The sequence below is a fragment of the Triplophysa rosa genome, linkage group LG15 (assembly GCF_024868665.1).
Source record: "Triplophysa rosa linkage group LG15, Trosa_1v2, whole genome shotgun sequence".
In the NCBI taxonomy this organism is placed as follows: domain Eukaryota; kingdom Metazoa; phylum Chordata; class Actinopteri; order Cypriniformes; family Nemacheilidae; genus Triplophysa; species Triplophysa rosa.
In genome coordinates, this window is record NC_079904.1 from 5,585,213 (window position 1) to 5,606,203 (window position 20,991).

Consider the following 20,991-nt stretch of genomic DNA (forward strand, 5'->3'; position numbering starts at 1 on the left):
GGTCTCAGATTGCTAAAACCAATGCTTTCCCATGTCTTGTCTTTAGTCCCAGTTTTTGTTGGTCATCACATATTCCTTGTATCCTATTACTAGCTAATAATTGACTCGACTGAGTGACATTTTTGGCAATCATTTGTCAGAAAGCTGGAGAAAATAGGAAAGCCTTATTGGGGTTATTCAAGGAGAGCTCTGTTTCCCTCTCTCTCTTTCTGTGGTGCTTTGAGAACAGGTGGTGAGCCGAGCCTGGTAGGATTGGTTGGCAGAGTTTGTGCAGCTGCGTTGAGCACTGAGCAAAAGTAGCACCCCCCCGTTCATATTCATCACACCCACGTGCCACCCGCATGCCAAAAGAGAGCTGCTCTCGCCCCGCTCTCGCTACGACGGCTTAGGGTGCGAGTGTGGGGGGGGGGCAGATGGGTGTGGTATGTTGCAATCGGTGTATCGGTGAGACGAGGAAAGATTTCAGTAAATTTGCTGTGCAGGAGTTATTTGTGGAATCGTATTTTAGCACTGGCACATCACTCAATCATCGGTTTTCCCAGCGTATGTTTCATTTTTCTTGCCTACCCCCTTGAAATATATTTGATTAGGGCTAAGGTGACCTACACATATAAAGGCATCATGTATCATCTGTTTTGTGCGGTATGAAACAGGTAATCCCTACTTTGTTATCTGTCATCCAGCGATCTTGCATATGGATGATTTGGCCAGTGATGAGGGAAATAAAGGGGGCAGGCCAGCCCCCTGCCCGCACCATAAGTGCCCTGCCGGGAACGGAGCATCTCAGACACTGGCCTGTTGGCTCATCTTCCCAGGTCATTAATCCAACATTCTGTCATTAGCGGTCCCACGCTGTTCCTCAGCAGCTGCCCTTCACACTTGATAGCAGTACATCGAAGAGCTTATCTAACAGAGCACGGGCTGGACAGACCGTGTCTCTCTGTTGACTCGAATGAGTGGCGGATGACACTCGGCTTTCCTTCCATCAGGAAGGGTGCTTGTGAATAATTAGCGCTGGTCTCCAACTCGAGATGCGGTCAAACGGTGCTGTGAGATGTTTGGACTTTGTGGGTCAGTAAACAAACAATAGCACGTGTGTGGATACAGAAGTAATTATGTAAAACTAACTGCTTTGGTTTTTGTTAGGTCAACAGAGTTTGATGTCGTCAGCAGTATCGGTCTGTATAGACAGATATACTGTATCAGTAAGGAAGATTCATTTACAGAAATTTTAATTTTGAGTAATTTAGGGCCTATATCTGCTTTTGGCCAATTGTCCCTGACAATTATCAGAAGATTTTAATTTACATCTTCTGTTTTCAAATGTTTTTTGTGAATATTGTTTATAGGGCTTTGGATTGATTGGAAGCATTAAAGTTACTTGATATACAAAGTAGTGAATAAGATACATTTCATATATTAATATTTAATAGCAGAGTCCCCAAATTTAAAGGCATGAATGATTCAATAGACATTACCAAAAGTTAGATTTAGAATGTAAAAAAGATTGCCAGCTAAATGTAGTTCAATTGCTTTATAAATCCTGCATTGTGTTACATTATTTTGCGCTCCGTCCAGCTGTGTTTGATCACAATAAGATGCGTGTTAAAATGCTAAATAAATTTTAATTAATTAACCAAATGAATGTGTTAAATTAATAGCCCGAATTATGAGAATGAATAAATTATATCATGTCGGAATCATATTAGATATTAGCAACCCTGATCCCTAGACATCAGTAATGGATATTTACAACCTGCATTGGTCGAGCTCTGTTGTTCATTTGGCGTTAATTAAGAGTTGCATGAGAAAGAACAAAAGAGATTCAGTTTTGGATGCACACTACATGTGGTGGGTTATGTTTATTTGTCATCCCTGATGATTGGAATCTTTATATTTATTGCCAGCATTTCATATGTTTAGCAGTGTTTCTTTTTTTTTAATAAACTGTAATACTGTAGTTTCTTGTAGTTCTCGGACTCCCAATAGGCCACTATGAATGTTTTTTATTAAAACTGCCAACTTCACAGTCTCTTATGATGAATGGCCTGCTAAATCCTTCCCTTGCTCCAATTCACTTCTGGGATTAATAGAAGCCAAAGTTTAATCACGGCATGCGAGCAGAGACACATATTAAAGCTCTTTGTTCTCCCCGTATATGAAAGGTGATTACAGGTGTAGTACAGCTCTATGTATCACTGGCTTGGAAGTACACTTCGCTAAGTCACTTTTACTCATATTTAAAAGTGATGATAAAAGCAAAGAGCAGGTACATGGAAATGACAGTCACTTCACGTTCACGTTCATTAGGTTTTGGACAATTTAAACTTTAGTAGTGAGTAATGAGCAATAAAGTATGAGAAGTGAGCAATAAATATACAGTATTACTATCACGTAGATGGTGGCCGTTTCTCAATATGCGTTCTTCAGCGGTCTTGTGTCCTCGTGTTCTCGCTCTATGTCATCAATAACCGTCAAAGTCCGGTTCCAATACTCAAGAACACAAGAACAGGGAACGCATGAAAGTACTCGGATGTGTTCTTGATATCAAGGATGCATCGAATGACCCGTTTGAAGTGCCATAAGTCACTGCGGTGTGTTCATCCAAATTCGTTCTTCCGAGGCTGCCTTGCAGACCGATCTCCACGAGAACACAAGTCCGTTCTTTGCATTCTTGGAATTGAGAAATGGCCAGTGACTCGTGTCAAGACAGATCTTGAGGTTGTAATCTGCTGTTATGGCGTTTAGTGTTTTTATTCCTGTTGAGGTTAAAATTCTAAATGAGGAAAATCTTACAGTTTTATAGACTTGATGAATCAAAGTGCTAGAAGACTGTAGTACTCACCTGACTTGGCTGAGTCACTACATGTCTTTTTCCAACTCAGCAGTCCCCCCAGGCAAGATCAGATGTTGACATGTTGGAAACAAGAGCATCATGGGATTGGGTTTTTCTAATGTGCCTCAGGCAAAACCTATTGGGTAACTTTGGAAAAAAAACATTTTGAATATATGATACTTTTATTTTTATTTATGCATATTTTATGTTTATTATTATTATAATTCTTTAAAAACATTTATTTATTTATCCATATTTTATATTTATTATTTTTATAATTATTTTTTAAAGATTTTTTTGGGGTGTTTTTGTCCTTTATTTGTACAGAACAGTGAGAGGAAGTGACAGGAAGCGAAGTGGGAGGGAGAAGGGGGTGGGATCGGGAAAGGACAACGAGATGGGAATGGAACCCAGGTCGCCCGAAGCGCCACATGTCGGAGCACTGCCCACAAGGCTATTGGCTTCGACTTTATTTATTATTTAATATTAAAATATTTGATATTTAAATACATTACAGATTACATGCATTACAATGTACATATGTATTTATACTGTATTTATACAGCCGCGTAAAAAATTCAGAGACTAGTTAAAAATTGTTTTCAGCTTATCTGAATTTATTTTATATAGGTATGTGATTAGGTTAAATTATCATTTTTGTTTCATTCTGTGAACTACTAACAATATTTCTCTCAAATTTCAAATAAAAAGATTGTTTCTATTTGCATGTATTTGCAGAAAATGAAAACTGGAGAAACAGGTCAAAATAACAGAAAAGATGCTCTGTAATTTTTCAGACCTAAAATCCTACAAAAAAAGTTCAACAAGTTCAACAATTATTTTTGTGAAAACCTCGATTTTATTTGTGTCTTGTCATGCTGTCAGTCTTTCACATTGCTGTTGTCACTACTGAGGTTTTATTTTTTTGATGTACAACAGACACTGGACTGGAATGGTCACAGTACATAGAAATGTTGATCAAATGAAAAGTTCTTAATTTTTTCCGCAGCTGTATACTGTAATCCTAATATTTTTCTTAAATGCATAAAATTTTAAGAGAAAATGTATGAAATTCAAGTAATATTGACTTTTAAATAAAGACATACAAGTGACAACAAAAGTGTGCAGTGAACGTTTGGTGTGCTGCCTGGTGCGCTTGTCTTGTGTTGAAAGCATTTAGATGCAGAAGCTGATGTACAAGGCTTTTGCTTTTGATTTGTGTTAAGCCCATCTTCATCACTTGAGGATGGATGGACAGAGGGAGGGAAGAGCCGCCAGTCTTCCTCCTTTGAGCTTGGATCCCTTGATCAGCACACTCGGAGGCTTTAAAGCAGCCTGCGCTGCCAAACGCAGTGTCACGGCTTCTGACGAGTGCAACGGCTCGCAGTCTGCAGCACACGCAGCTTCAAAGCCTGAGCTGTCTGCTTCGCCGTGCTGATCCCCTTCTCCATCTCTCAATGCTGAAAAAGAAATAAAACACTGACTATATTAGCAAAAGAGACGAGCCCTTAACTTGACGTGTGTCGAAACGCTTTTCAAGCCCACCAAGCGAGGGGAGAGTAACTACGTTCTTTAAATCCGTTTGGCTGTGAACACTTGTTTGTTTGCCGGTGAAAGAAACGGGGGGAGCATTGGGTTTGTTGGAGCGGTACGATTGCCAGGGCCACGGTGTGACAGGAAACATTACAGATAGAGATGTTATTACGTTGACAGCCTAAAAAACTACCAGTCTGCTATTCTTTACTCTTAATGTTAAGGGTTGAAGAAGATAAAATAGACATGTACTTATCTGTGTTTTGGCTTTATTGGAGTGTGTTTGTTTTATTGAATCCATCTGGTCTTCTTCGCAACGGACCCCAATAACATGCTTTGTTTGAAGAGACGCATCATAGCCAGACTCCTTAGACTCCAGAATTGCACCTTATTCTGGCCAAAAACACTCCATTTATCATTTTCTCAACCTCGTGTCATTCCAAACCTGTATGATTTCATTCTACAGAACACATGAGATAGTTTGAAGAACATTGGTAACCAAACAACGCTGGACCTCATTGACGTCCACTGTATGGAGACAATACCACAGACCCATTTCTCAAAATATCTTCTTTTGTGTTTCACAGAACAAAGTCATACAGGTTTTGAACAACATTAGAGTGAATCAATGATGACAGAACTTTTATTTATGTGTGAAATATCCCTTTAAGACAGGAAAAGACTATCTGCCAAACATTTTAAGTGACCTACATTTTATTTGTTTGAGTCACATAGTAGGGTTTAATGACATAAACGTGCTCAGTCAAAACATACAGAAGTAAAAAAGGCTGTAAAACCTTCAAAAAAGCTTCAAAATGAGCGCACTTTCCTTTAGCTTGACTTCTTTCTGATCTGTACTGGAAAGGGCCAGCCACCTGCTCGGTGTGATGTCATCGATGTCTGCTTTCCCGTGCTCAACATGTGGTGTGATGTAGGGTGAACGAGTGAGAGGAGGTGTTGCTGGTGCTCGCACACACACTCACACATGGACACACCGTACTGGGAGGGCTAAGGAAGTGTGAGCTGCCACCGTGTCGGTGCTCCCAGCAGCCCATGCTGAATACATGCAGCTTCCTGCCTGAGCTGACAATCTGCTCTCTGCCGAGTGCTTGTGCGAGCGTGTGTGTGTGTGTAAGCAAGCAAGCACAAACACTGTGAAATTCTGTTCCTTTGAAATGTCAGGTGCGCAGCAAATGCAAAACCGTGTTAGTCACAAGGTTTCTCTTCATTCCCTGAAAAGATTTTACTAGCCTTGAAAGCTTCGGAGAAAGAACGCAAGAAAGCGACTTTACAATCCCTGTAAATTGCAACTTGCGAGCACACGCTTCCGTTTGAAAAGGTTTTAAAACCGAAATATCTCAGTCCTCTCTCGCTCTCTCACCCTCTGGCCACAACAAATTGTGTGGCAAGGCAGGAACATTTTAAGTGAGACTTGAGGCGTCGTCCCCAGAGGGTTGGATGTTGGCAGGGCTGCACCGGTAGCGTTGCAGGAGGGAGGGTTTCACTTTATCTCAATTTTGTCGGTTTCCTCATCCCATCTGTGAGCTTGGCAGGCTTGTTAAACTGACATTGCTAGTCTCCTATCTCACCTTCTAAATTGGGCCCCGCAACCCATCCAAGAATCACAAGCTCATCCGTTCTCCCATGCTGCAGGTTTCCACAGCATCGAGGACAGGGTCTGTCGTGGCATGTTGAACAGAAGAAGTGAAGTAGTGTACTGGGACGGCTTGTTTTCTTACCGCGTGCCCTCAAGCTCCTGCGTAAAATCCTGCGTTGATGATTAATGTCGGTCGGGGAATTTGCGAGTGCAGAGGAATCTTTCAGAATCCAGTGGCGGGGATTGTAGGTGAAGACGGGGCCACTTTAGCTGATAACACTTATTTCACAGGCCCTCTTGAGCTCTCCTCTGTACTTCTGGCAATGTGAAGGGTTATTGCAGTGTGTTGAAGAATGTTGGGCAGGGAGACACAAAGAAAAAAGTCCTGCAAGGATGCTCTTGTCTTATGCTGGTGGCAGCATTTTTAGGAATAATAATAATAATTAAACAATAATAATAATAATAATAATATACAGTTATTTAATTGTTGTTTAGTTAGTTTTATTATTATTAAATAAATAACTATGTATTTATTTGATTATTTATCATTTATATATTATAGATTGTGTGTATTTATATATTATATATAAATATTATTATAGCATTTTATATATTATAGCATATATTTTTTACAAGACTGCATAAACACTGCGTTTAGAGTTTATGGTCTATGTGTGTAATCTGCCATTGAATTTAAAGCTGTAATTTTGTGTGGGGAGTTCAATTGTCGATAGATGAGACCCAAAGCTGCTCTGCTTTGTTGGACGTAAAAATATTGAAGCAGCAAATTTCGGAGCTCAAGACCATAATCCTGTCAGCGATTGTTGCATTTGTGCCGAGGCTTTCAAACATTTTTTTCAGGGACTGTCTGAGGTTTTGTAACTCGCATTTAAAGGTATAGTTCACCCACTCTGTCATCATTCACATCATGCTGTTTAAAACCTGTGTATGAATCTTTCTTCAAGTTCTGTGGAACACAAAAGACATTTTAGAGAAGTGGTTTTGTTAAAAGTCAATGGGGCCAATGTTGTATGGTTACCAGCGTTTTTCAAAATATCTTCTTCTGTATTCTGCAGAAGAAAGACAGTCATACAGGTTTGAAATGACGTATGGGTTGAGTAAATAATGACAGAATTTTTGTTTTTGTGTGAACTATCCGTTTAACACTGTCACAGGCAGCCTGTTTGCCGCGAGTGTTTTAAGATCCAGTGAGAAAGTTAAGGCACAGAAAGCTTTGCTGTGTTTACGAAAGCTAGATGAGGTGCCTCCTTGGAGACCGAGGTTGGTACAGGAAGCATAACTCTGTTAATTAGCACTTAATAGGTTATGCTCAAAATCTCTTTGGGACTGTAGGGACACACGGGATGCTCCCTCTCGTGAAAGAAACTCCCAATTACCGTATGGGTGCTTTCTTCATTGATGTGAGATGTAAAATATTCTCGTGTACCTTTCTATGTCAAAGTTTGGATTTGCACGAAGAGAATCATAGTCTGGCGTTTTGCATGTATTCTGCTAGGGGGGAGCACTTTATTGGCGTAGACTGTCTGCTTTGTGTAAATACAGAGGCCTGGAAGCACTGGCAGTCGCAGGGTGAATTGATTTCCTATGGCGGGACAGACCTTGGTTCTGTGTGAGGAGGAGCAGTCAAGACAGCTGGCGCGCTGGGGAGATTCTTCTGTATCTCTCTGCATCAAGGCCACTTGAAGCCCCAGTTGTACACCACCGTAGTGTTTACTCCCCGCTCTCTCTCCACACTTCCTCTCTCTCTACCGCTTTTCTACCCTTCATCATGTTTTTTTCTTTCTGACACTTTTCTCCCCTCTATCTCTGAATATATTGTCACGTCTGGCTGCGAGTGCGCTTTAAGCACTTGCTGTAGCCTTGATGGATGTTTTCTCCCTCCCTCTCTCTTTCTCTCTCCTTCGCTCTCTCTATTTTCTGCATCCTGGATGCTGCAGCTCTCTATTTCTCCCCAACAAACTCAGGCTGTTTTCCCAGTGTGAGCTTGGATGCGGATCCGGGCGAGCAAATGGGCGTCCGTTCGAGTGCCTCCCACTGCTTCCCCAGCCTCTCTTGCTGCAGATGGGCTCTGGGAGGATCCTAAATTTAGCCGCTCGGCGTTCTGCGTTTTGCTCGCAGTGCATGGCTTAATTAGCTGTTGCACACAGCAAGGCAGAGTACGTCTTGGGCAAAGGATGCATTATATAATGCGTTATATAATTGGATGCATATTTTATGTCGAATGAGAGACTGAGATGCTTTTTGGGAAGATGTGTGCTAGTGGCAAGAGAAAAGTACAAGCTACAAGGTAACACTTTGTAGTTGTTAACATTAAAGAAATAGTTCACCCAAAATGAAGATTTTGTCATCATTTGCTCACTCTCCAGTTGTTACCTTCAACCTGTATACACTTCTTGTTGTGCTGGACACAAATAAAGATATTTTAATGAAAGTTTGGAGGCTGTCTTGAGTCACCATTGACTCCCATAGTAGGACGAAAGACTACTATGGGAGTTAATAGTGACCCAAAATGGCTAACAAACTGTCATTAAAATATCTTCATTTGCATTGGGTTTGTAACAACTGGAAGGTGAGCAAATGACAACATTTTAATTTCTGGGTGAACTAGTCCTTTAACGCACAATTTGGAATTAACTAACATTAACAAAATATATTGTTTATGCTAATGCAATTACTAATGCTTGCAAATACAACATTGATTTAAAGTGTTAAAATATCATGTGTTTTAATGGCCTGATAAATTAGAAATACAAGATTTACAGGTAGTAAAAAAACAAATCTCTAGACAACATTTTGTCGTAGCAAAGGTGTTTTGGAGTCATTGTGTAGTTGCCGCATCTTTGTTGCGCATGATTATTTTGTCAAAAACCCTTTATGAGAAAATCAATTCAAGATGTTTTCTACTACAGTGTTCTTTGTAAACTAACAAGTCTGGTTGATTGTTTAGGTAATTGCTGTAAGCATCAGTGACTCACTTCTTTTCCCGAAAGCGAAGAGGTTTACAATAGACGTTAACAAGCTCATGGCATGGAACCAGCTTCCAAATATTTGACTGGAAAAGCGCTGCAACATAATAACCCCTCAGGAGAGAAACATTTGTGTCCTTTACAACTTGAACATTAAGTGTGTCATGACCTGGCCGTGATTTTATAACGTAACATGAGATAACAGAGATACACCCAACTCTGGTGTATGTTCTCATAGTCTTGTGAGTCAAATCGCTTACTCGTTTCATTCTCTTGACATGAGAAATTTCTGTGTGTGAATGCAAGCTGAGGTTTTTGCAGGAGTGAACTGCCTTGAACTGCTTTAAGGTTGTAGTGGAATCTGGGGGGGGGGTGCTTGGAGGGGGAGCTTGTGACCAGGACACCACTGTGTGAGTGGATCGCGTTTCCAGAGAGATGGATTTACTGTAGGCCAGTTCATTGACAGAGCTTCATTTGTTTGTTCTCTCCGACAAACTAAAGATGTTCAGCCTCTCTGTTTATAGATTCATAAGCCCTAAAAAATTTGTCCTCTGGTGAACTTCACCTGTCCGGTCAGCCTAATGTGCAGATTTAGCGGTTTATGGTGACTATTTGTGAGCATCAAAGTTTAATTTCAGTCATTAATTTCACTATGATTTCATCTTTGACATGACCTTACTCGGTCAATATTAAAGGGATTGTTCACCCAAAATGAATTACTCACTCTCTAGTTGTTCCAGACCTGTGTACATTTTTTTGTTTGGTTGAACACAGAGAAAGATATTTGGACGAATGCTTGTAACCAAACAGTTCTTGGACCCCATTGACTACCATAGTAGGAAAAATGACAATGGTAGTCAAAAGTGCCCCCAGAACACTTTGCTGTCCTACATCCTTCAGAATATCTTCTTTTGTGTTTGAAACAACAACAACAACAAAAGAAATATATATATATATATAAAGTAATTTTTTCCTACTGTGATAGTTAAAGGGTCCAAGAACTGTTTGGTTACAAGCATTCGTCCAAATATCTTTCTCTGTGTTCATCACAACAAAGAAATGTATACAGATTTGGAACAACTCGAAGGTGAGTAAATAATGACAGAATGTTTATTTTTGGGTGAACTATCCCTTTAAAGATATCAAGATTATATTTTACAGGATCTTCTTTACATTATGTAGGATAGTGTTATGTGGAAAATAGTAAATCGCTAAAAAGTTACTTTAGCTGGGTTTTCACATCTAGGTAGGCTCACATTTTTACACCGCAGCGGTTTCTTGGTGATATATTTTGAGCTGAAAGAACGGGAATAATAGTCATTTTTACACACTCTACGTAGGTCACAGTAGTGACGAATGACATTGCAAACACTTAACCTTTCTGAACATCTGCTTCTACGCAACCACCGACGTGCATTTAGACAATATTAATGGCTTGGAGAATGTTCCAGGGCCTTTCAGGGACATCCGTAGGACAGCCTGGAATATTTTTAGAGACCAGTAATATGTTTGATATGTCCTACTGGTCATCCAGGATCAAGCCCACATGTTTTTTGAGTTTTGACATGCAGCAAAGAATTCAGAGAGTTTAGCCACTAAGCGCCTGTTGGTCTAGGGGTGAAAATCAGCACCTGGTAATGCACTGTTATAGTCATGTGTGGGTCACAGTATGATAACATCGCAAATTCTTTCTGTTTGGTGTAGTTAGTGAAAATCTAGTATCGGTTGTGGGGGTTTCATTCACTTATTTTTATTCCATCTGCATTGGGCAATTTTACCCCCACTCTTCGCTGCTAGCACCACAAGGTATTTATGATACCAATGGACTGTAAGGTAAAACAAATCTGTGGCCAAACGGTTACTGTTAAACTAAGCATTTTATCCCGTGCATTTTTTTCAGATTGTTTATTTGAAATTCAGCCTGTTCATTACAAATTTAGGCAAGCAAAATAATCATGCTAAATGTTTACGCGTCTGTTCAGCCTTGTGTGCACCCTTGTTACCGAAGAATAACAATTGCTTGAATTTACAACCATAGATCAAAACAGATTGTGCTTAGCTGTTATAAAATGTAGAGATTGATGTACGTCCGTTGATGAAAGTCTCCTGCAGTTTCTCTCAGCAATCTGTGCCTTTAGATGTCATGCTTGACATTTTCTTTTTAATTCACATTCAGCTCAAACGTGTTGTCAGAGCAATTGAGTTAATTTCAGCCACTAATGTTCTATTCACAGTAATTATTCGGAAGTGGAAAAATATAATTTCTCAAATTACCCATCATCTAAGGTCATTTTTCAATGTCCTTACGAATTGTATCCGGTGCTGGGCGCTGAATAGGAGGCCAAGCTGCACATACAAAGCCCGAATATGTTGCAGTGTACTTTTAATAGAAGTCTTGTTCTTGTGCTGGCCATGCCGGCGGTGGGTGAGTCACCTGCACTGCAGTGTGTTTTGGTTCCGGGAAGCAAAGGAGGAATTGAGCACAACAGGGGGTCTTCTGTTTGGGAAACCCCCAGTGTTCCTTACCAACATCAGCCTGCTGATCTGACATAGGGCCAGGGCTAAAATTGGTCATGCTTGTCTGGGTGATTTTTGTAAACGGACACTTGTGTTGCTAGAAGGTGGGCGAACGGACTCTTTGGGGTGGCCGTGCCCACTCCGCTCCTCCCCTCTGCCAGAACAGGTGCAGCCGCGGAACTTGAACCCAATGGAATGACAGAGCGCTAAAAGAACTGCTCTAGGGAGTAAGCTCGGAGAGCCTGTTCGCTCCAGAGGGCTGCTTTTGGCATTTTTTCCTTCGGGCGAAATTGAAGACAGCTGCCAGGGAGCGCTGCACGCAGGAAAACATGCTCCCGGGTTGCATAACCGGAGAAAGCAGGTCCCTGATGGTGCACTCCACCGAGCAATTGTGCAGCGCTCGCATGAGAGCCTGTTTGTTTTGGAATAGCTGCTGAGTGACTGTTTTTATCAGCGTTTGCGCATGGCCTGTCAGACTACACACACGCAACCCCCTTAAACTCCCTCAGGGCGTCCTTGGAGAATCACTCCTGGCATGAGTCACACCGGGGTTGAAAGGTCAAATGGAGCACTGACATGAACTCCTGCTCGGTTCATGAAGGCCTGAAGTGAGATGTCAGAAATGTGTGACTGAGGCACTGCAGTGTGTTGAATAAAAGACTTGTTTAATTTGGATTTTAATACACCCTTTAGCTTGGAAGGTGATGATTTATCTGTTGCACAATTAGCCTGAACGTTGTGGGATGCAAATTATGAAGTCGTTCATCAAGCATTGTGCCGCAAGATTTTTAGAATGCGTATTTTGTGATGAATGGGTATAAATATGCTGTTGTTGAATATATGTTGAGTATATTCATTTTTGTTTTGGGTAAACTATGTCTAGATGTCACATGATGTCACAAGGTCTCTATATCTCAGGAAACACACATATATTCAGGAATTATAGTGAAGGAAGGCTACCTGATTTTGAATACTTTTATTGGAAAAAGTTGTCCTACGTGTGTTGTAAATGTTAGAAATGTATGCAGTTTGAAAGTCATATGGTTTGAAATGACACGAGGATGAGTAAATGATAAAATAATTTTTATTTTTGGGTGAACCTTTAATGAACAGGTGACGTATGTTCAATAAATATTCTTTATTCTTATGCTTTTAGTTTTAAGACTATAAGATGTGTTTATACAGAATGAAACGTGAAAACTTCATATAAAAAGTCAACTAGCCCCAGTTACCCATTCCGGTCTGTGGTCAAATTAGCTTTTGGTTCATTTTGGTATATTACGGTTTGGTCATTATGGCTCAGATTAGTAGTTTATTTTCCTATTACATCGCCTTATGATCACTCTGTATTCGCAGTAGAATCATCACTTCCTGTACGGAGGAGCGCTATGTACTGTAGTTATGTGATAGGTGTGATGTTTTCTAATAATTGGATGCTGCGGTGCTTTTGATGCATCAGTTCATCTTCGAGTTAATCACTTAGTGAATCTGCGAACACCTCTGTAGCGATCGCATGTTAACATGCTCTAATTGTGTGATTCATGTGCTCTTGTTTATGAGCAGTTGGCAAGACCGCGTTCTCCTCTCATGCGCTTGAGGGATCGGATGGAAAGTACCGTGCGGCGTTGCAAATGAGACCCAGCGCAGGTTGCTTTCCAATTTACTCCGCTCTAGTTATCCAGTATTGCGTTATTTCCACTTTTATCTTTTACAACTCCAGTAGCTGCACTTGCAGCAGGCATAAATGAATGACTGATAAAGTAAAAGAGGCTTGATTCATTTCCTTTTTTTTAGTTCTATACAATTTTACGCTCTCTCAACGATTCTCACACTCGAGGATTGATGGTTCCTGAAGGCACAAGCTTCTGTTGTCATCGGAGCGTACAAACAAAACATCCCTCATTTCCATTCGGGAACTTTTTTAACGCTTCAGACATTTTCATTACGGCTTCACAAATAGATAACAAAGAAAGCCAGCAGTGGTATGATGCAAGCACGTTGTTACTGAGAAATGTTCAATTATTCAGCATTAAAACAAAACCACTTTGATAAAGATATCAGAAGATGTCTCTCCTTGTACACCTTGATGGGAATACAATACTTACAGCATTGCTTAATATAAATTATTGATGTCATAAAGATGTACTAGAGGAATTCAAGTTCTCAATTAACCTTAGGTCCGTTTCACCGTTAAACGTTACTTGCAATTTCAGAATCTGTTCAGAATTTGTATTGTTCTTTTACAAGTTTGTTACTTTGCTATAGTCGTGCACCATGTGAGAAGAGCAGGTTGCTGACATCTACAGAATGTCATTACCATCTGGCCGTAAACCTTGTCCAGATACCTCTAGCTTGCTATGAGCTATGAGTTTTGTCCTCAAATGAAATGTCAACTTGAGATAAACTGCATGAAACGTCCTCGGGGAGCCGTACGATTGATTTTACTCACAGACATTGAAAAAGGCTGTTCATTTAATCTCATAATACATGATTAATTTGTGGGAAAGGAGGTGGATGTTTCTCACTTCAGCATTTGATGTAGCAATGATCATTTGTATAATACTATGGCTAATAAATTGCAACACATCATATAGGTTTGAGATGGTAAGAGTACCCACAGACAACAATCAGTCAAAAAGGGTGCTTATCAAAGTAGTTGTGCAGTAGATTTGTCATTAGCATCGAAGAGGGAAATCTTCCACGGGAAGTGGAAAATAAAGGCATATCCCAGACAGGGGTTTGGTGAGCAGAGTTCACTCTGGTGACGGGAGGATCCTTCATTTCCCCCGTGCCCCTCCCCTAATCGCAGCCCGCCGTTGATTAGAGAAGCGCTGGCAGCTTGGCAAATGTCCAGAGCGTCACCTCAGCCATTAAACTGTTCATTCAGCAGTAATGCCAGCTGAGATCTTATTCCCCTTCTATTGTCCCTGGGCCATAGAGCTGTCAGCCTGCTTATTTACCCCTCATAAGGGCGATGCGCAGGAACAGCCAGACGTCCATTCAGATCCTGTCTTAAACTGTTATCTCCTCACTGACTGTTGAAAACTTTCTGGTTGTCATTATGCCACTTTCTCATTTAATGTTGACTTGGTCCTGCTAGCCATCAGACTAGTGCCTTTTTATTTGCTTTCAGATCAATCGCAGATCATTCACACTCTGCACATTGTCTAACATTAGTAATGGCTTGGACCTGCAATCTGGACTACTCGCCAAGGCTCTTTTTAGATCAAGGGCAGTCACATTCAGAGCAGTTAAATATTAATGAAACTTTACCTGCCTAGTTAGCAATAAGAATTCCACTATTATGTGGTATTGCTTTTAGAGGAAATGTGTGTGTGTATAGTATATACATACAGTATGTATTTGAACACTGTTACTGGATGAATAATTGATTTGAGTTAAGACAACAAACAATATGATGTTGATGAAACCTGCTGTTTCCCCACATTAAGCAGATGTTCTCTTTTTGTAAACACACCTTGTCTGGTTTACATATCTCATTTTCTCAAAATAATTCATACTTCCCACTGCATGGCAGTTTTGTAATAAAATGCAATTACACAGCATATCAGACCTTTGATACCCATCTTAATCAATTGAAGGGTCTACAAACACATTTTAATGTGGCGCCCCCTTTGGAGATTCTAAAAGTACCCTAACCAGAAGAGTTGTTTACAGAGAAACTTGTTCCAACAGTTAGCGTGAACCCCCAAGGACCCAGTTCCGTTTTTTATTCCCCGTGTCTCTTAACAGGAGATATCACGGGGGATCTCACCTCCTAGCCGGCCAGATTCTCAGTTAGTCACCGAGTGTCTTTCTAGAGGTCAGCGCTGGTCATATATATTTAGCTGTGTGAATTGGATTCTGTGGTAAGGGCAAAAGTCTGCTGGGTAGCTGTGTATGTTTAGCTTAGAGATGTGATTAACTGATGCATCTTGGGATAACCGGGATGGTTATCATGGTGGCTCTTGACAGCTTGATGTCATCCCAACGATTGAGTAAATGCTCTGCAGAACGCCGCCGCAGCTGTGCGGAATATGGCCATAACTCTCGAACTGTGAGCCCGTCCAGGTGACCCTCAAAAGGGCCGTGTTGCTGTCACTCAAGACGCATGGAGCAGAGGTAAATATATTAGCGTGATAATTAATCTTGTGTGCTGCGAAGGATTGGCTAGAAGTGTTTGCTCAGCATGCTTTCTGATCTTCCTCTCTTTGGGAATGTTGCAGTGCACTTCTGTACATTGTCATATTTTGTTCTGGCATAGTGAAAATATCCCTCGCGCAGACACCCGACACGTCATGATCTGTAGGCTAATCTTATCAGTATCTGGGCTAGCCGAGAGCGAACGGTGAAAGCGCATCTATAAAGGGATTTTGTAAGAATTAGCCTGGTGAGCTATTTTTAGCGCTGCAGGAGGGGTGGAAGGGGGAGCAGCGGTGATACCTTGTTGTTATACACGCTCTTTGGACAATCCCCAGGTCAAAGGCATCGAAGCTGGATGGGAATTAAAGCACAGTCCGATAACACTTTGTGTGTCATTGCACACAAACACTCATGCAAACATACAAAAGCTGCCTCTAATCCCCCTTCCATACCTAAGTGGCCTGACCCTTTTATTTCTGGTCAAGTCCTGCTTTTGTGAATCAAAATCTCTTGTGTGAGTAGGCACAAAAACAGCAGAGCTGGGACTGCAAAAGTACCTCTTAGTGTTGCCTGTCGAATAACCCCTCTAGGGGCCCCAGTGCTATTTTTGTTCCTGGATATGCGTCACGACTGGGTATTTTCTCTGGTGACTAGCTTACATCAGTAGGTCTCCTAGTATACGCTCTATCAGCGAGAGCCTTCTGATTGATGGGAGTTTCGGCTGCCTGGCTGATGTTTTATTCCTAACCTCCTAGAATGGACAAGGGGAATTCGAGATCAGGGGAATGTTGTGGATGACCAAGGACCTTGAGAAGCCAGGTTGGTTCTCAAATCTGTATTTTTCGCTTCTCTTCTGTGTCTGTCAATGCGTCTAGTGTTGATAAGCGAGGTGATGTCCCTGTCTGTGGTAGTAAACTGACAGAGGGATGATTTGACCGTGGACAGGCAGTGCCGTGGCTCATTCGTGGTTGTCTGAGAGCAGCAGACTGGGCTGCAGTAGGCTGTCAGTGAGAGAGAGAGTCTCCGCTTGCTTTCCTCGACCAGCTCGCATGCTGAGCTATTGCTGCCATCTCTGTCTGATAATAACACTAACAGAGTGGTATCACCTTGAGTTTGTTAGGAATATGCTTCCGGAGATTGAGAAAGAGATTCTCTTGTTCTTGTATCAGATCATAGACATGCAGTTGTTGTTATGCGTTACAGCTGTGGATGATTGGTAGACTTGCAGCGTCTGTCTGCGAAGCTTGTGCAGGAATGTCAGATGGAGGGACACCCCCTACCTCACCCCCCAGGTTCACATGCCTCGTTTATCAATTCCACTGGGAATTTTTAAAAAAGCTTGTTTGCAGAATGCATCTTCTCTATCTGCGGACATGCTTACCTCCCCCATGCAGCCATCTGATTTATGAGCATGGAATAATTAATGTGAGGGAAAGCTCTGACAATAAGACCAGGGAAACACCATGTAGACACCAGGTGGACGTCACGGGCACATATATCTCTCTGCATTAGAAGCCCTTGTTCTTAAAGAAGACATCACTTATTTATCTTACAAAAGCTATTCTCTTTCTATGCGTGGAATCCACACTAATACACGCCCGCCATTCAGAAATGCAGACAACAGGGGAACCCTGAGTTTACAGTGACCTTGAGATGAGTCTCTCGATGCAGGTCAGGAGAGCACACCCTCCTCTGCCTACTCCTCGTGTGTCCGCCCATGCTGGGAGAACTGTAATACCCCCATCTGATAGCAGAGGAATGAACCGCCCTGCCAAGTGTGCTAAAGCATTTTCCATTCACAAATACTCTGACTTTAGTATCTCATTGCTCTGAATTTTCTACCGCAGCGGCATCTCTCACGGAGTTCGGGAAATGCCCCACTCAACGTGCGCAGAGGAATATCAATAGCTTCTTGCGAGAATGCTCAGGTGGAGCGGCGTCATGTTTGCATAAACGTTCCATCGTTTAGACCGTCTTTGTGTTTACCTTTGGGTTTGAGGAAAGCGTGTGAGTGGAGGGAAGCCTGATCACCGTGGCAGATTCTTTCCTAAGGTGACGTGCTGGCCTGGCGGTGCAGGGAAAGCAATTACCTCCCCGAGCGGGAGCTCTGTCTGCTTGTGAGTACAAGAGTAATGTGATGTTCACTTGCTGCCACTGCACCCCTGTCCGCAACAACCTGATACAGACGCATTCATAAATTTCTGCCCTGGCAGCGGGACAGGAAGTATTTTTGTTCTTTGCTGCTTGTTTTCTGCCGGGTTGTTTATGTTGTTTGTGTTTAGGGATGTCACACATTGAATCTATGTACCCAGAAGCTCTCAGAAGGGGGTCTCCTATTTTGTGCTTGAATTTATCGAGATTTTAAAATGACTGATCAATAAGATTCACAATTGTACTGCACTTTATTTAGGATCTGACCTTGTGTTTTTGTGTCCTTTTTCTTTATATACTTTGCACATTTTGTTTGCTTCCTCTTTTAAGTGGTTTCTTTGAATTTTTTCACTGAAAGGCTTTCCACTGATTTTCACACATGTTCCTTCTAATCATGACACATTATCATTGCTTTTCTATAAAGAAGTGGATGTTATGCAAGGCGTCTTTGCATGGCGATTAAATCCCACCATTCATTGGTTCAGCTGTAAGCAGTTGCATTTAAAGACAAAACCCATCTGAAATGAATGGAGAGTGCTGTAGAGATGGTAGGAAGGAGCCACCTGTGCACCTGAGAGGAATAATCCTCTATGACCTTGTGCCGGGATGCTCCACCCTCTGCTGAAGAGGAGTGAAAGAGACAATCAGCACATCCTCCCAAATGTTTTTCTTGATTTCTCAAGTGTCTTTGTAGGGACACAGAGACCCCTTTTTCTCAAGTACCATGTGTTGACAGATACTGATGAAACAGATTTTCAATTTGTGCTCCTGGATGAATCTATGGTGACCATCAGAGTCAGCAAAAGTCAAGACCTAACCTGGAGCAGCATTAGATGCTATATATGATGGCATATATAGTCTTGTATTTAGGCGCTGTTGAATTTCACTTCCTGTTTATCAGCCATTCATCATTTCGTCGCCTTGGAATTATTAGGTTGACATTTTTGTCAATTTAGTTATTTGCATAGTCTTATTCTCTGACAACTTATTAACGTTATGTGATGTTTTTTCTTTACGTTGTGTTTATTTTGGGAGTTTTTAAAATAAAACTACAAAGTCAAATGGAATGCAAAAATTTTGAAGCTTGGTTTTTCAAAACTGCTCAGAATGCAGATAGTACCTTATAATTCCAGTGCAACAATCTGTTCAATTATTTTCTTCATTCAGTTTAATTTTATACATTTCAGTGACCCTGTACCAGAGAGCAGATATTTACCATTTTTATACAAACAAACAAAATTCAACCATATTTTTTTTTCCTGTGCAACAAAATACAGCTGATTTTATGGTTTGTGTATTTCCATGTTTTTTTTTTTAAACACGACAGTGTTATGAATCATTTGTTGTACAGAAGCTTGGAGGCAGATGGCCCACTTTAAATTGCTGTTCTATTTTGACTAAAACCATGCGTCAGGAGCAAAGCCATCAGGTTGTTCATTTAGTTTTATCATCATTAAAATATGCTTCTGTCATTGTGAACCTACAGGACAAATGCAGTCTGAACGAAACAACATGGCCAGGTTTTCATTATGAAGGCTTAGGGTTTCATTCAGACCTACTCTAGCTGTGCCCTGTGATGCAAATGTCACTGATCCGAGTGCCAGAAGAGCGTTGAGGTGGATAGAGGTTGGACAGACCCTGACTGTGTCCCCTCTCTGTGTCTATGGCCTAGGTTCCGACTGGGCTAAGCTCTCCATACCTTCTGTTCGGTCCGGGCCAGTGCCAGAACGATAGCAAACAAAGAGACCTAGATACCCAACCTGTGCCAAATGGGCAAACACTGCGTGACTCACACTTCGTTGAGAGTGCGAGAAGGTGGAAAAGCCAGGATCTGGGGATGAGATTCCAATGATGCTCATATTCACCGACTTTAATGATGTTTGATGTGTTTGACAGATAGTTTTTCCATTCTATTTGTAATTGTTTTTAATGCGCTTGATTTTTTATGTGAATTCCCTTGGAATCAAACCCATAACCTTGTGATTGCTATTGTTATGCTCTACCGCTTGGTCTACAAAACATTACAGAAAAGCAGCTGAGTGACTCGTGAGTTTTGTCAAACTGACCCCTTGCCTGTTTTGAGCGCGTTCCGTGTCGTCAATAAATTCTTTCCGGCCAGCAGCGTTTTTGTGTTCGTGTACATGTGTGTGTGCAGGCAGAGCTGCGGCCAAGCCCAGTGTGTGGGCTCAAGTCAGGAAGTGGGCAGGCTGGCATGTGGCCCTCTGCCACTTGGGCCCCAGGGTTCCTATCACAGATGGCCCACTGACATTAGCCCAGGCCTGGGGTCAGCTAAGACATCACACAGAGAGCAAGAGAGAGATTCATGACATTCTCAGGCAAAAGGATGAAAAGACAACAGCGAGATACTCTTAAATGAGAGCAGTACCAAGGCGGTTGGCTGGCGTTGAGGTGAGACGGCTTGCAGGGTTGGCAAATTTAAGCCAGATTTTGCGAAACGAGTATAAAAGGAGCGATCGAAAGAGTGGGAGGAACCTCATGGGATAGGGATGCATGAGAACAGCCAGGAAAATAGTGGGTTTTATTCCATGGCGTAACACTTGAATCGCAGGTGAGACCACCTGTCTCCGCTGGCCTGAATCGAGCGCATTCCTGGCAGCTTTTATGCCGGAAAATCTGTTTGCGGCAATAGAGATTCACATAAAAACAATTTACGATCCAGATCTATCCCATGTACAGATTCTGACGTTTAGCAACGTATATTTATAGACTTTTATTGCAGGCATAAATTCATCCGAAGACCTCATCTGAACTCACACTCACACCGTGGCTTAATCTGTTATTGTTTTGACCAAATTAAACGCCTTCCTTTCAAGTCATGCTTTTAGTATTTCTCATCGCTTTTAGTATTTCTCATCACTTTTTATTCCAAACAACAGAGATTTTTGAGCCCGCCTGATCTTACTCAGACTCCCTGCGCTCTACGATCATCTGCGGGTTTCATTATTAACGTGAAAAATCTGGCTTTACTAGCGGAGCTGGTAGACTGCACCCTATTTAACATCTCATCCAGCATCTGAGTCACTCAACGCTGGCCGCAGGATTTTATAGGCAATACAGAACTTGTCGTTCTGGCTCTTTCCATTTTTTTTTAGGGGAGGGGGTGATAGTTAAGATAGTTTAAAATGTCTGTCATTATTTACTCACCCTCTTGTCATTTCAAACCTGCAAGGCTTTCTTTGTTCCCCAGAACACAAAAGAAGATATTT

At 41.5% G+C, this 20,991-nt stretch overlaps 1 protein-coding gene across 5 annotated transcripts in view; it reads left to right on the plus strand.

Moving 5' to 3' along the window:
- hivep2a (HIVEP zinc finger 2a) overlaps positions 1–20,991 on the plus strand; it is a 65,439-nt gene that overhangs the window by 9,903 nt on the left and 34,545 nt on the right. Inside the window, exon 1 of one of the 5 annotated variants that reach the window (XM_057352345.1) lies at positions 16,280–16,432. The exons of the other annotated variants lie outside the window; for them this stretch is intronic. The gene's annotated coding sequence lies outside the window, so the exon portion shown is untranslated. Of the gene's footprint in view, positions 1–16,279; positions 16,433–20,991 lie in introns of those variants that run through there. 5 annotated transcript variants of the gene reach the window in all.